This window comes from Anomaloglossus baeobatrachus, chromosome 4, assembly GCF_048569485.1.
Source record: "Anomaloglossus baeobatrachus isolate aAnoBae1 chromosome 4, aAnoBae1.hap1, whole genome shotgun sequence".
Classification (NCBI taxonomy): Eukaryota; Metazoa; Chordata; class Amphibia; order Anura; family Aromobatidae; genus Anomaloglossus; species Anomaloglossus baeobatrachus.
In genome coordinates, this window is record NC_134356.1 from 680,731,265 (window position 1) to 680,748,064 (window position 16,800).

Consider the following 16,800-nt stretch of genomic DNA (forward strand, 5'->3'; position numbering starts at 1 on the left):
TCACAGGTGGTATATTTACTGCTCTCACAGGTGGTATATTCCCTGCTCTCACAGGTGGTATATTCCCTGCTCTCACATGTGTTATATTCATTGCTTTCACAGGTGGTATATTCTCTGGTCTCACAGGTGGTATAGTCACTGCTCTCACAGGTGGTATATTCACTGCTCTCACAGGTGGTATATTCACTTCTCTCACAGGTGGTATATTCACTGCTCTCTCAGGTGGTATAGTCACTGCTCTCACAGGTGGTATATTTACGATTGTTATTGGTTGTATGATTACTGCCTGCATAGGTAGTCTATTTACTCCTGTCATACTACCCATGACATGTCAATATACAATATGATCTCACATGTTGTATATTCCCATCTAGCAAGGCTATAGTCCCTGACAGAAGTTCTGTCGCTTATCCATGTTATGTAAATAAAAGCTTATAACCTGACTTTAAATTTATCCATTGGTTTTATAAATTACTCTTTTGAAAGCTGAAACCCTCCCAAATTTGGTTTAGGTCATGAAAATAAAGTTGATGCAAAGCTGAAATATTGAGCATTTAATGCACACAGAAAGGTCAGATTTTGGCAAGACAAAAGTTTTGTCGCCCACAGAAAGTAATGTGAAATTCAAACAAATAATTAACTTCTAATACAAGATATGTTGCATAACATTGGTGAATGAAGTTGTGGTGCTATTAGAGCCATATTCAATATTTTGTGTGACTTCCATGAGCTTGAAGGGCTGCATCCATGCGGTTCAACAATGATTCATACAATTTATTGATGAAGTCATCAGGAATAGCAGAGAATGCAGTCTTACCTGCCTCCCAGAGTTCATCTAGATTTTTTGGTTTTGTCTTCCACGCGACCTCTTTTATCCTACCCCAAACATGTTCAATGATGTTCATGACTGGTGACAGGGCTGGCCAGTCCTTGAGAACCTTATCTTCTTTGCCAGGAGGAACTTTGTTGTAGAGATGGATGTATGAGATGGAGCACCATTCTGCTGCAGAATTTGACCCCTTTTATGATTGGGAATGTAAGAGGTAGCTAGTACTTGATATTTTAGGCTATTGATATTGCCTTCCACCTTGCAAATGTTTTGCACACCCCTATACTGAATGTAACCCCAGACCATGATCTCTCTACCACCAAACGTAACTGTTTTCTGGGTGTATTTTGGATCCATACGGCCTCCAGTAGGTCTCCTGCAGTATTTGCGGTGGCTGTGGTGTAATTCAACTGGAGATTCATCAGAGAAATCCACTTTCTGCCACTTTTCCAGCATCCATCTGTTTAGCAGGCTGTGGGACTTTTAATTGCCTTTTGTTTAGTGGTGGCTTCTGGGCACTGATTCGACCATGGAGGCCATTTCGAGACAGAATCCTACAAACTGTTCTAGTTGACACAGGGACTTGAGGTGACCAGGCCTGTTGGAGCTCTGCTGCAGTGGAAGAGGGGCTGGCTTTGGATTTTCTAACCAACAAACGTTCCTCCTCCTCCACCCCAGTTGTCTTGCGGTTTTATGGGACTGCCAGATGGTAGGGAGTAGGTAGGCTATCTAGCAGTCAGGGCCCACCGTGCAGAATAATCTGCTGCTGGCGAAGGCAAGGTAAGGGATACTGTACCACAAGAGTGGTACTGTCACTGTTACCTCACAGTGACACTAAGACTAAGTGCAGTGTTCACTGTTAAATCACAGAGACACGGCAAATGCCAAAATGATAAGAAGGGTGGACCTGTAGCTCCTGCCCAATTACAGGAACTACAAAGAATATGCAGATGGTGCCCCAACCACTGTCCACTAACCAACATCTCTGTTACCTCACAGAGGAGATGTAACTACAGTGGCATGTAAAAGTTTGTGCACCCCTGGGCAAAATTAGTGTTATTGTGAACAGTTAAGCAAGTTGAAGATGAAATGGTCTCTAAATGGCATAAAGTTAAAGATCACACATTTCCTTTGCATTTTAAGCAAAAAAAAAAATCTTTTACATTTTACAAATTACAAAAAGGCAAATGGGCCGATGCAAGAGTTTGGGCACCTTTGGAGATTTGTGTGCTCAGATAACTTTGACGAAGATTTCAGACCTTATTTAGCCTGTTAGGGTTATAGCTTGTTCACTATCATCATTAGGAAATGCCAGGTGATGCAAAATTCATAGCTTTATAAAAACCAAGCCTCCTTTAACCTTGTGCCAAAAAAACAGCAGCCATGGCTTCTTCTAAGCAGCTGCCTAGCACTCTCAAAATAAAAATGGTGGAGGCCCACAAAGCAGGAGAAAGCTATAAGAAGATAGCAAATTCTTTAACCTTGTGCCAAAAAAACAGCAGCCATGGCTTCTTCTAAGCAGCTGCCTAGCACTCTGAAAATGAAAATGGTGGAGGCCCACAAAGCAGGAGAAAGCTATAAGAAGATAGCAAAGTGTTTTCAAGTTACCCTTTCCTCAGTTTGAAATGTAATTAAGAAATGTCAGTTACGAGGAAGAGTAGAGGTCAAGATAAGGTCTGGAAAACCAAGCAAAATTTCTGTGAGAGCTGCTCGTAGGATTGCTAGAGAGGCAAATCAGAACCCCTGATTGACTGCAAAAGACCTTCAGGAAGATTTAGCAGACTCTGGAGTTGTGGTATATTGTTCTACTGTTCAGAGACATCTGCACAAATATGGCCTTCATGGAAGAGTCATCAGAAGAAAACCTCTCCTGCATTTTTACCATAAAATTCAGCGTCAGAAGTATGCAAAAGAACATCTAAAGAAGATGATGTATTTTGGAAACAAGTCCTGTGAAGTGATGAGGTTAAAAAAGAACTCTTCGGCCACAATGATTGATGTGGAGAAAAAAAGGACACAGAATTTCAAGAAAAGAGTATCTCATCAACCATTAACCATGGGGGTGGATCAATCATGTGGTGGGGTTCTGCTGCAGCCAATGGCATGGAGAACATTTTACGGGTAGAAGAAAGAATGGATTCAATGAAATTTCAACTAATTCTTGATGCAAACATAACACTATGTGTAAAAAATCTGAAGTTGAAAAGAGGATGGCTTCCACAAATGGATATTAGCCTAAACACATGTGAAAATCCATAATAGACTACCTCAAAAGGTGCAAGGTGAAGGTTTTACAATGGCCACTGATCTGAACATCATTGAAAATCTGTGGCTAAACCTCAAAAGAGCAGTGCATGCAAGACGACTCAGGAATCTCACAGAACTGGAAGACTTTTCCAAGTAAGAATGGATGAAAATCTCTCAAATAAAAATTCAAACACTCTTGGTTGGCTACAAAAAGCGTCAATAAGCTATGATACTTGCCAAAGGGGGTGCTACTAGGTACTAACTGTGTAGGGTGCCCAAACTTTTGAATCGACCCATTTTCCATTTTTGTTAATTTAAAAATGCAAAACATGAATAGAAATATATATATATATATATGTATATCCCCCTAAAATACAAAGGAAAGGTGTCATTAACTTCATGCCTTTCAGAGATCATTTCATCTTCAACTTGCTTAGCTGTTCACAATAACAGTAATTTTGACTAGGGGTGCCCAGACCTTTTCATGCCACTGTAATAATGCAGCAAGTGTGTGAATGCGAACAGTATGATAAGTGGACCTGTAGCTCCTGCCCAATTACAGGAACTACAAAACATAAGCGGAGGGTGCCCCAACCGCTGTCCACTAATACCAGTGTTACTTCACACTGATGTGTGTGCAAACAGTACTATCCGTACAGCTTAGGTTTAGTGATAGTCCCTGCCTGAACTCCTTGTGCTATCCACACAGAGGGAGTCAGTGAGCTCGCTATACTAACCGCACAGACGTATTAGAGAGACACTCAGAGCAGTGAGTGATGGCCCTGCCTAACCCTGCTCCTCTAAGGTAGATGGAAGCGGGCAGTAGTATACTACTAGTTGGTGCTGAGACCCTGCCTAACCCGTTCCACTAAAATGCTGCAAGGAAGCGGGTAGTATTGGGCATCACACATGAGGCGTCTACCCCATGCATGCACCAAGAACGACTGAGCGCCGAACAGCGTGCTGCAGGGATCTTTATAGATGAAGCATCTCCCACAACATGGAGGATCTCCGAGCTTAATCCACCAATCATCAACAAGTTCGTCAAGAATGACGTCACCTGCGGCCAATCAGGAGCCAACATATCATGGTCATGTGAGCCCGTGTCAGCGATGACGTCACCCGCGGGCAATCACCAGACAGTATGTCATTGTCATGTGATCACGCATCAGCGATGACATCACTCGCGGCAAATCAGAAGCCGACTCTTCATAGTCATGTGATCCCACTTCACGACCAATCGACGATTGCCACGTGGTCAGCATGCTCAGAAGAGGCAAAAGTTAACTTAGAACAAAAAGCCTGCTTGCAAGCTCGCAAATGCTCAGAAGCCCCACTACAGGACTTAGCCTCAGCCGCAAGAGCCTCACCGACGACCTGTAACATGCGGGGTCTGCCGGACCTGAGCTTGTCAAAAACATCTCCAGTCTCTTCAAATCTTTTTTTAATTCTTTGTACTTGACGCTGAGACACAATAAAGGTGTCAGCCACCTCTGCAGTGGATCTGGTCTTCAGCCTCTTGATAATCAAGGCTTTGGTCGCAGGGTGGATTTTTGGCATGTTGTCAGAGGTCAAGTTGCAGTTCAAGTGAAGGTCTGGGGTGCTGGGTTTCTTTTTATACACACCCACTAATTAACCGATCATTTAGTGAGCAAAGGTGAGGATGTCAACTAGGATTGGGTGCATTATATGACAAGGCGATAAAACTTTTGTCTTGCCAAAATCTGACCTTTCTGTGTTCATTAAATGATCAATATTTCAGCTTTGCAGCAACTTTATTTTCATAACACAAAAACTTATGAGGGATAAGGGGTATTAACATGTTGAAGATAAAACTCTGGAACCACAATTGTGAGAAAGTGTATCAATTTTATTACAAAAATGCAAACATTATAGTCACATGTGGTAAACAATTAAGAATTAGACATACATGATTAAAACCAGGTCTAAAGGAGACAAGAGGAGAAAAAGGGGTCCCACGAAGGGAGACAGGCTATCCCCAGCATAAATAAGGGGATGTCCCTAGATCCAAGGAAAGCACATAAAGTATTCACATTAACCAAGGTAAAAGTATAAATCCCTTGGACCAGTAGGACAAAAGGTACTTGTACACTAGCAACACCCACAAAAAGTATGGTCTGAATCAGGGCCAATATAAAAACATCATAACCACCAAGGATATATATATATATATATATATATATATATATATAGTATCTAGCATCATAAGCAATCATACAATGGTGGTAAAGTGGCACCTGAAGACCTACCCGTGGTAAGTGTAGCACCCCAAAGGGGGAGTCTGTCAACCTCCCATGTGGCACCGGTCCGGACACGTGTTTCGCGTGTGCTTCGACGGGAGACCGTGACCAGCAGTGTGCCGGTGGTGGATAAATAGGGAGACGCAGGAGGTGGGGACTCGCTGTAACACTCACCGCTGTGTCAGGATTCAGCTGGGCGCGCGCATGTCTCCGGATACCAGCACTCGATATAACTTCCGGCTTCCAGGAAATCCTGGCGGTGGCGTCATACCCAGAAGCCATAGTACTGAGGCCGGGCCAGAGAGCGCACGGTCAGGACTCCATGGCAGCGCTGAACAGCGGCGACCATATTCACTCCTGGCAAAAGTAAGGGCAAAGATGAAAATCTATCAAATAGTGCCAACCTAGCCCAAATAACAATCTACAATACATAGTAACCATAATATTGGTAACATAAGGTGAAACAATTCACAATAGTGCACAGCCCATTCCTTAAAAGGCAAGGACACCTTCCTCCAGGACTATTGAATATTCAGTCCAACACATCCATCTCCTGCATAGATAACACACTATCCACCGCGAGCATAGAAACGAAAAAAACTAAAAGGAAAAAGCAAGATACAAAAATGTAAGAACGAATATAGATCACTGCCAAAATAATATATATACATGAAGACAGAGGAAAACCGATGTCAAGACTCACAGCATGAGACACACTTAGTATAATTAGAGAGACAAAGATATGGTACGCCTAACCAGGGGTATTATAATTAATGACCATAGCTTTACACAACAGGAGGAGAGGATATATAAAATATATCCAACACAGATCAAATGAAACAGAAATATTACAGAAAAGGTGAAAATGAGAGTCTCTCATTTAAACCGTCAGGAGAAGCCGTCCCAAGACGAAAAATCCACTGGGCTTCCCGCTGTGCCAATCTCTTCATGAGGTCACCACCACGTATCCCCATATGTACCTTGTCAATACCACGAACCACTAAGCCAGATGGATCACAATTGTGTTTAAGCTTAAAGTGGTGTGGTAGTGTCTTCAGGGTCTCAGTGGATTGAACCTCAGCTGCTGCCGCAATATCACGTACATGCTCACGTATTCTCCTACGGAGTTCACGTGAGGTTAGTCCAATATATATAAGGCCGCATCCACATGTGGCATGGTAGATAACTCCAGCAGTACTACACGTGATGTAGTGACGTGTCTGGTATTGTCTGCTGGAGTTAGCCTCCTGGAAAGTGGTGGTACGGATAATATTGCGGCAGGCGAGGCAGGAGCCACATGGGAAGCAGCCCTACTTGGGGCGACCCGTATAGAATGGTAGACCCGATTTAGATAAATAATGGCTATGGACTAGTAAGTTGTTCAAACTCCTACCCCGTCTGGCAGTCATAAGTTCCTAAGTGGACGATCAGAGACAACCTTCCTCAGAATTAGGTCTGTCTTTAGCACATTACAATGCTTCAGAAAGATCTGTCGGATATCATGCCACTGGCTGTTATAGGGTGAAATGACCGAGTGGCTCCCGAGGACGATGACGAGCTACGACTGACATAGGCATGGGACAGGAGGCTATATCTACTAGGGCCCTTTGCTCTCTGGTATCCCTTTTTAATACACCTCTGACTATATCCATGTATCGTGAATCTCTCACGCATATCAACCGCTTGTTGTTCAAAAAGCTCATCCGTCGAGCAGATCCGTCTAAGACGTAAGAACTGCCCGACTAGAATTGCTCGTATAGTTGATGGCGGATGATTGGATGTAGCGTGTAGGAGAGAATTCACGGATGTGGATTTTCTAAAGATATCAGTGGCCACCGCACCATCTTCCATCACTGAAATCCTCAAGTCTAGGAAGTCATTGGTCCGGGTGTGGTGTTGGAAGGTCAGGTGGATATTGTAGCTGTTGGAGTTGAGCTGACACACAAAGTCCTCGAGTTCAGGGCCGATACCCCCCCCAGACAGTGAACGTGTCATCAATATAGCGAAGCCAGCACTGCGTATGGGAGCTAGCGAGAATGCCACCCTCAAACACCTCCCTCTCCCAATAGCCAAGGAAGAGGTTGGCGTAGGAGGGGACACACGCCGCCCCCATCGCAGTGCCACGTCGCTGGAGGAAGTACCGGTCCCCGAAAATGAAGAAATTGTGCGTGAGCACAAACTCCAACAGCTCAAGGACCAGAGAGCGTAAAGGCGGATTCCAGTAGCTCATCCCGAGAAAGTATTCAACGGCCCGCAGGCCGTATTGATGGTGAATACTGGTATACAGGGCCTCCACATCCAATGTCGCCAAGAACATCCCACCCTCTACATATACTCCATCCAGTCTCCTCAGGACGTCAGAAGTGACCCTGACATAAGAGGGCAGTGTCTCCACAAGTGGATGTAGATAAAATTCAATAAATTTACATACCATATGGCTAAGCCCTCCCATGCCAGAGACAATTGGACTGGGTGCATTATATGACAAGGCGACAAAACTTTTGTCTTGCCAAAATCTGACCTTTCTGTGTTCATTAAATGATCAATATTTCAGCTTTGCAGCAACTTTATTTTCATAACCTAAACCAAATTTGGGAGGGTTTCAGCTTTCAAAAGAGTAATTTATAAAACCAATGGATGAATTTAAAGTCAGGTTATAAGCTTTTAGTTACATAACATGGATAAGTGACAGAACTTCTGTCAGGGAGTGTAGTATATTCACTACATGGCTGCTATAGCTATAGTCATTGCCCTCACAGATGGTATATTCACGGCTTTCCTGGCTGACACTTTGTTCGGTGTATATATAAAAGCAGTTCGTTGCGGAGGCTTTATTCATCTGTGGGTAGCGCTCTCCTCTGTGTCTGGACTTGTTTCGGTTCAGCACTTGGCTTTATTTCTTGTAACAAGGCTGAGCTTGTTTCCTTTCTCTGTAGTTACATTTTTCACTTTCCGCCTCTTCTCACTTGACCCCACCCCATAATTTGTTTATGGGAAACCCCCCGTGAGGGATGCCCCTAGGATACGGATATGTACGTGCTATATATGGTGTGTCGCAGTCAGTCGATCTTTGGCTTTTTCTCTTGTTTTTCCTGCGTGAGTCATCACCCTATTATCTCATCTTCCTGTTGCTGGTGGATTGTTGTAGAGTGATGCTGGTTAACCCTTTCTCAGCACACACCATTAATATGTCACCAGTGACCGGCTGACTGATTAACCTTTGTGCGGCTGTATAGCCAGGGCGGAGAGAAACACATTTTCAGCCAATAAAGAGAAATAACAATGTATCATAAAGTAAATACTATAACATAATATTACTTTTCCCAATAGTAGTGTGTAACAAGCTTAATGAGATTATATAGCCAGGGCGTATACATGATTACAAAGATTTACAGATGACTGTCGGGCTCTTTAAGACAGAGCACAAAAGCTGCAAACAAGTCCGGAAAGTCACGGCATTTTCTGCCAAATAATAGAGGCTTCCAAGAATAGACCTTCGGATTCTGGCACATGACTGTAGGTTTGGGGAAAAATGAAGAAATTTCTGCTGGTAAATTGAGTGATTGTTCCCGGAGATTATTCTTTTCAATTCCGTCATGTGATATATATGTCCGGAATCACGTATAATACATGTATGTGCTCCAACAAGTGTGGGGCGGGTAACCTTTCGCTGCCAATGAAGATGTAGGTCAACCAGCTTTAGAGAGCTACACGTCCATCTTCGAGAGAGAGGAACGCACCGCAGAACTGCTTCAGGGACTTTCTACATCGTGCAACTCACAAAGTTCCATTGAAAAGTCATGTTCTCCATGAGATAACCATCCTAAATAATCAGTTTCACAGTTTTGCCCTCACTCCAGATAAAAAACCTTGTATAAATCAGACCTGACCCATAAAATGTATCATATAAGTGAAAACTGTGGAAAAAGAAAGCGCAATAGGGTCTTACCCCAATATATATAGGGTGAAGCAAAGAATAATCCTACTCACCAATTCGGGAGATTTGATGATTCTTTGCTGGTTTGTCCTGAAGAAGGGAGCTGTGTCCTTCTGAAACGCGTAGACTTGACCTGTTATGAAATAAAAGAAACATTAATCTGAGAAGAATCCAGTAGTCTTTTGGCGCGGCTGTGAAACCCATTCTCTACTACTCTCTATAAAATGTATCATAACAGGCTTCTAAAATGAATAAGACCTCATATGAGACTCAAACTCATTCAGTCGCCATAATCAGACCACCAAAATGAATCAACATTCATAAAATGAATTGGATCCCACACCAGACCCTTTCAGACATAAGTTAGTTACTCAGACCCCAGACCAGACCTCTAAAATAACTCAGACCCCAGAGGAGCAAACATGTAAAATTCACTCAGAACCTAAAAGAAACCTTTAAAATAGCCTGAGACCCTAGACCAGACCCATAAACTTAATTCTTCTTCAAACTGGACCTCTAAAATGAATTTAGACCCCTGACCAGACCAGCAACTCAGATATTCACAGCATATCTACATGTGCCCTCAGCATTGCTGTACACACACAGTTCTCCTGTGTCGAATCTCTTCTCCGTGTCACTACAGCTGGTCAATAAAGTCCACAGATGTTTGTTTAAGAACAGTAGGGATCAAACAGCATCATAAAAAAAAACAAGGAACCCACCAGACCGGTCAGGGATAAAGTGTGGAAAAAAGTAAAGCAGGTTTAGGTTATACAAAATAACCCAAGCTCTGAACAACTCACAGAGCACTGTTCAATCCATCATCCAAAAATGAAAGGGTATGGCTAGTTATGGGTGAGCAGTACAATGTTTGGTGCTCAGTACTTGTAATGATGAGTGAACACTACAATGCTTAACTACTACCATGTTTTTCCAAAAATAAGACACCGTCTCACATTTTTTTTTGCCCCCCAAAAAAGCACTAGGGCTTATTTTTGGAGGAGGTCTTATTCTTGGAGAAACACGGTTGGGGGGTAAGTTTACCCCACAAAAAAAGCAGACCCCCCTTCCCAGGAGACACATACTCACCAGACCCAGACGTCTGCGTGGCTCCTAGGTACTCCTGTGATCTCCGGTGGATGCTGCACACCGTCCTCCCCTGCTGCTGGCTGACACACACACACAGCCGATCGCAGACATACACAGCCGATCACACACACACACACACACACACGATCACGCGCGCGCGCGCGCACACACACTCAGCAGATCGCGCACACACACACATCACATCACATCCAGCGCTTCTGGCCGCAGAGAATGATGAGAGCAAGTCACGTGTGTCCGTAGGTTATGTTCTGCAGGTCCTTGCACTCCCCCGCACAGCCTCTCAGGATTCTGCTGGCAAGAAGAGATCGGTGTCGCTGGATGTGGTGAGTATGTGTGTGATCTGATGTGTGTGCGATCCGATATTTTTGTGTGTGATTTGATGTTTGCGTGTGATCCTATATTTGTGTGTGCGATCTCATTGTGTGTGCGATCCGGTTTGTGTGTGAGATCTGGTGTGTGTGTGAGATCTGATTGTGTGTGTGTGTGAGATCTGATGTGTGTGAGATCTGATTGTGTGTGTGTGTGTGTGTATGAGAGCTGACGTGTGTGTGTGAGATCTGATTGTGTGTGAGATCTGATTGTGTGTGTGAGATCTGATTGTGTGTGTCAGAGATCTGATGTGTGTGTGTGAGATCTGATTGTGTGTGTGTGTGTGTGTGTGAGATCTGATGTGTGTGTGAGATATGATCGTGTGTGTAGATCTGATTATGTGTGTGTGTGTGTGTGTGTGTGAGATCTGGTGTGTGTGTGAGATCTAATTGTGTGTGTGTGTGTGTGTGTGAGATCTGATGTGTGTGTGAGATCTGATTGTGTTTGTGTGTGTGTGTGAGAGCTGACGTGTGTGTGTGTGTGTGTGAGATCTGATTGTGTGTGAGATCGTGAGAGATCTGATGTGTGCGTGTGTGAGATCTGATTGTATGTGTGTGTGAGATCTGATGTGTGTGTGAGATATGATTGTGTGTGTGTGTAGATCTGATTATGTGTGTGTGTGAGATATGATTTTGTGTGTGTGTGTGTGTGTAGATCTGATTGTGTGTGTGTGTGTGTGTAGATCTGATTGTGTGTGTGTGTGTCTGTGTATGTGATCTGATGTGTGTGTGTGTGTGTGTGAGATCTGATTGTGTGTGTATGTGTGAGATCGGATTGTGTGTGTGTGTGTGAGATCTGATTGTGTGTATGTGTGTGTGTGAGATCTGATTGTGTGTGTGTGACTCGCCCACCCAGGGCTTTGAGTGACTCTGTGTCGGGCAGGACTAGTCCAGGGTAGTCAGCGGTGGCGGGGCCCGACTCCGTGACCCTGGTGGAGTCAATTAAAGTGGCGGCTGTGGGGGTGGTGATGATCAATAATAAAGTTTGTGGAAATATATATTCGTGACGCCACCTGTGGATAGCGGCTATAGAGCCGCCGCTGCTGGATGGGGTCTCCTGGGCTGATGTAATGGCAGCTATGGTGGTTCTGCTCCCCACAGGTGGAGCGGTACCCGGGGCAACCGTTGGTGCTTGTAAGAGTCTATGATGGTTCTGTGAATGATGCGGTGCAGGGCCGACAGGGCAGTGAAAGGAACAGACGACACAGGGCTTGCAGTTCAGATATTTCACTCACTGTTCAGTACAATTCGGCCGCGGACCGGTTGCCCACGGCGTGCCAGGGTCCACTATCAGGGACCTCCGCCGATCCCAGGTAGTTCAGGAGCCAATGCCGGTGCACCCCTCTTTGTGTCTCTTTCCCTGACTCTCTTCTCAGCCTTGACTCTATTAGATGAACTGGTCTTGGCCTCTACCACAGGACCTGAACAAGGGGGCTTGCCTAACTGGTTTCTTGCCCTCTTCCCAGGGGGACTGTGGCAGGTGGTGGCCCTAGACACTTGCAGCCACCCCAGACCTTCAGTGTTACTTTACGAGGAAATGTCTTTCTTCCCTCTGTCTGGGGACCGTCCCCGAATGCAGACAGATCCCTCCACCTGATCTTCCTGTGGAACAGGCCACGAGCCAATATGCCCTTCCGTGGCCCTGGAATTCTTTCTTGCCTTCTTTGGGTGTCACCTGGGCCTAACTAGACTCCAGGATCTCCACCAGGAACTTCTTTCTGTCACTTTCTCTCCTTCACGCTCCTGAGGTAACTACCTCCCTCTCTCAGACTACACTGAACTTGAACTTTCTGGTTCCCTCATCTACTCACACTTTCTGACTCCTCCCACACACCCACTGACTAGGACCCACACTATTGGGACCAGGAATGGGACGTATGGCCCCATGAATACATCTATGGGGGTGGCTGCCACTATCCCTGACCCAGTGGATGCCTACCAATAGGTGTGTGCAAGTTTTAGTCTGTGGACCGGCATATGACCCCATTCTTACCCAGGATGGGACATTACACCTCTGGCTGAGGTGTAATATCTCTGTGGCGATGGAAGCCTCAGGGGCGCCACATGTGTGTGTGTGTGTGTGTGTGAGATCTGATTGTGTGTGTATGTGTGAGATCTGATTGTGTATGTGTCTGTGTAAGAGATCTGATTGTGTGTGTGTGTGTGTGTGGTGATTAGTGATTGTGATGTGATGTGTGCGGCGGTGCGATCACTGCAGATCCTGCTGCTCAGCGTCGAGTGAGTGTGATTGCGGGATGCCCACTGTCTATAATGAAGTGTCCTGCAGTATCTGTAACCTTTTTAGCTGCACGGACACTTCATTATAGATCCCCGACTAGGACTTATTTTCGGGGGAGGGCTTATATTTAAGCCTTGCTCCGAAAATACTGAATATTGAAAATCCCTGCTAGGACTTATTTTTGGGGGAGGTCTTATTTTTGGAAAAACACGGTATTTACCCTAGTCAAGCAGGTCAAGCACTTGGAGGGCTCAACTTGAGTAACGAGTATAATGGAAGTTACTTATTGGGCAGTCTGGCTCTCCGCCCCCTTATAAGGATCAGCAGTGTGCACTCAGCTCAGCCCCTTATAAGGATCAGCAGTGTGCACTCAGCTCAGCCCCTTATAAGGATCAGCAGTGTGCACTCATCTCAGCCCCCTTATAAGGATCAGCAGTGTGCACTCAGCTCAGCCCCTTATAAGGATCAGCAGTGTGCACTCAGCTCAGCCCCTTATAAGGATCAGCAGTGTGCACTCATCTCAGCCCCCTTATAAGGATCAGCAGTGTGCACTCAGCTCAGCCCCTTATAAGGATCAGCAGTGTGCACTCATCTCAGCCCCCTTATAAGGATCAGCAGTGTGCACTCAGCTCAGCCCCTTATAAGGATCAGCAGTGTGCACTCAGCTCAGCCCCTTATAAGGATCAGCAGTGTGCACTCAGCTCAGCCCCCTTATAAGGATCAGCAGTGTGCACTCAGCTCAGCCCCTTATAAGGATCAGCAGTGTGCACTCATCTCAGCCCCCTTATAAGGATCAGCAGTGTGCACTCATCTCAGCCCCCTTATAAGGATCAGCAGTGTGCACTCATCTCAGCCCCCTTATAAGGATCAGCAGTGTGCACTCATCTCAGCCCCCTTATAAGGATCAGCAGTGTGCACTCATCTCAGCCCCCTTATAAGGATCAGCAGTGTGCACTCATCTCAGCCCCCTTATAAGGATCAGCAGTGTGCACTCATCTCAGCCCCCTTATAAGGATCAGCAGTGTGCACTCATCTCAGCCCCCTTATAAGGATCAGCAGTGTGCACTCATCTCAGCCCCCTTATAAGGATCAGCAGTGTGCACTCATCTCAGCCCCCTTATAAGGATCAGCAGTGTGCACTCATCTCAGCCCCCTTATAAGGATCAGCAGTGTGCACTCAGCTCAGCCCCCTTATAAGGATCAGCAGTGTGCACTCATCTCAGCCCCCTTATAAGGATCAGCAGTGTGCACTCATCTCAGCCCCCTTATAAGGATCAGCAGTGTGCACTCATCTCAGCCCCCTTATAAGGATCAGCAGTGTGCACTCATCTCAGCCCCTTATAAGGATCAGCAGTGTGCACTCATCTCAGCCCCCTTATAAGGATCAGCAGTGTGCACTCATCTCAGCCCCTTATAAGGATCAGCAGTGTGCACTCAGCTCAGTCCCCTTATAAGGATCAGCAGTGTGCACTTATCTCAGCCCCCTTATAAGGATCAGCAGTGTGCACTTATCTCAGCCCCCTTATAAGGATCAGCAGTGTGCACTCAGCTCAGCCCCCTTATAAGGATCAGCAGTGTGCACTCAGCTCAGCCCCCTTATAAGGATCAGCAGTGTGCACTCATCTCAGCCCCCTTATAAGGATCAGCAGTGTGCACTCAGCTCAGCCCCCTTATAAGGATCAGCAGTGTGCACTCATCTCAGCCCCCTTATAAGGATCAGCAGTGTGCACTCATCTCAGCCCCCTTATAAGGATCAGCAGTGTGCACTCATCTCAGCCCCCTTATAAGGATCAGCAGTGTGCACTCAGCTCAGCCCCCTTATAAGGATCAGCAGTGTGCACTCATCTCAGCCCCCTTATAAGGATCAGCAGTGTGCACTCATCTCAGCCCCCTTATAAGGATCAGCAGTGTGCACTCAGCTCAGCCCCCTTATAAGGATCAGCAGTGTGCACTCAGCTCAGCCCCCTTATAAGGATCAGCAGTGTGCACTCATCTCAGCCCCCTTATAAGGATCAGCAGTGTGCACTCATCTCAGCCCCCTTATAAGGATCAGCAGTGTGCACTCATCTCAGCCCCCTTATAAGGATCAGCAGTGTGCACTCATCTTAGCCCCCTTATAAGGATCAGCAGTGTGCACTCATCTCAGCCCTCTTATAAGGATCAGCAGTGTGCACTCATCTAAGCCCCCTTATAAGGATCAGCAGTGTGCACTCATCTCAGCCCCTTATAAGGATCAGCAGTGTGCACTCATCTCAGCCCCCTTATAAGGATCAGCAGTGTGCACTCAGCTCAGCCCCATATAAGGATCAGCAGTGTGCACTCATCTCAGCCCCCTTATAAGGATCAGCAGTGTGCACTCATCTCAGCCCCCTTATAAGGATCAGCAGTGTGCACTCATCTCAGCCCCCTTATAAGGATCAGCAGTGTGCACTCATCTCAGCCCCCTTATAAGGATCAGCAGTGTGCACTCATCTCAGCCCCCTTATAAGGATCAGCAGTGTGCACTCATCTCAGCCCCCTTATAAGGATCAGCAGTGTGCACTCAGCTCAGCCCCCTTATAAGGATCAGCAGTGTGCACTCATCTCAGCCCCCTTATAAGGATCAGCAGTGTGCACTCATCTCAGCCCCCTTATAAGGGTCATTATAAAGTGTTTTTTATGTTATACCCCCGGCCTGGGCTCTTATATACAGCATGATAGAATGCTGTATATAAGAGCCTGGTGGTGGTGGCCGCAGCTTATAGGCCAAAAAAGTGGTGACAGGTTCCCTTTAATTGAAACCTCTTTTGCCTCTCACATTGTTAAAGTAGCTGATTTTTATATTAATGGCCTATCCCTAGGGCCTCTTTCACACGTCTCTGCAAAACACACAGGTATGTGGTTAGGTGCCTGTGTGTATGCGTGTGTCCAGCGTGTGCTGTCAGTGTGCTATCCATGTGACATCCGCTTAGAACATGGACAGAATGAACTCCTATACTCGCCTATCAACAGCGCTGCTGCAGCTTCAACGTTCATGGTGCAGTGAATATTCATGAGCATAATGAGCGGGCCTGGAGGCAAGGGACAGCAGCGCTGAAGACAAGGGAGTATAGAAAAGCATTTTATTTCACAGGCACGTGTTTTCTCCGATGCAAGTCACACTGATGTCACACGGAGCAAATCAGCGTGTGACATCCGTGTTGCTGGAGAAAAACGGACATGACGCTGTGTGGCACACAGGGACATGCGTCTGCTCCCCACGTACATATGGTCTATGTCAAAACATGCAGGTGTGCGCAGACCCATCAATTTTAATGGGTCTACGTGTGTCTGCGACTCTGGTACATATGAAAATAGACATCACACGTACCGGAGATGCGGACGTGTGAAGGAGGCGTAGGTCATCAATATGAGATCTGAGGGGGTGCGACACCCCACTATCAGCTGGGCTATAGGTGTTCAGGTGTGGACAACAGCGCAGCGCCATCATCTGTATAGTGGCCACAGCGGGGTACTGCAGGTCCAACCTTATCCACGACCACCATACAGGTGACTGGACTGTGCTGTTCGGTGACCAATCCCATCCGGCCAGCAACGCGAAAAGCTGAGTGTATGGGTGCAGGGTGTCTACCCCTCATCACAATAAAAATACTGGACAGCCACTTTAATGTCAGTAACATGTATTGGAAATACCACGTGACGGCAACGGGGGCTGGGGGAGCGAGAACCGGATGAAGAACAAAGACAAGCAATTGGAGGATCGGACAGGGACGGCGGAGGTAATCTAGTATATAAAGCTCAGTGTATTTGTATGTATGTCCGCTAAAGGA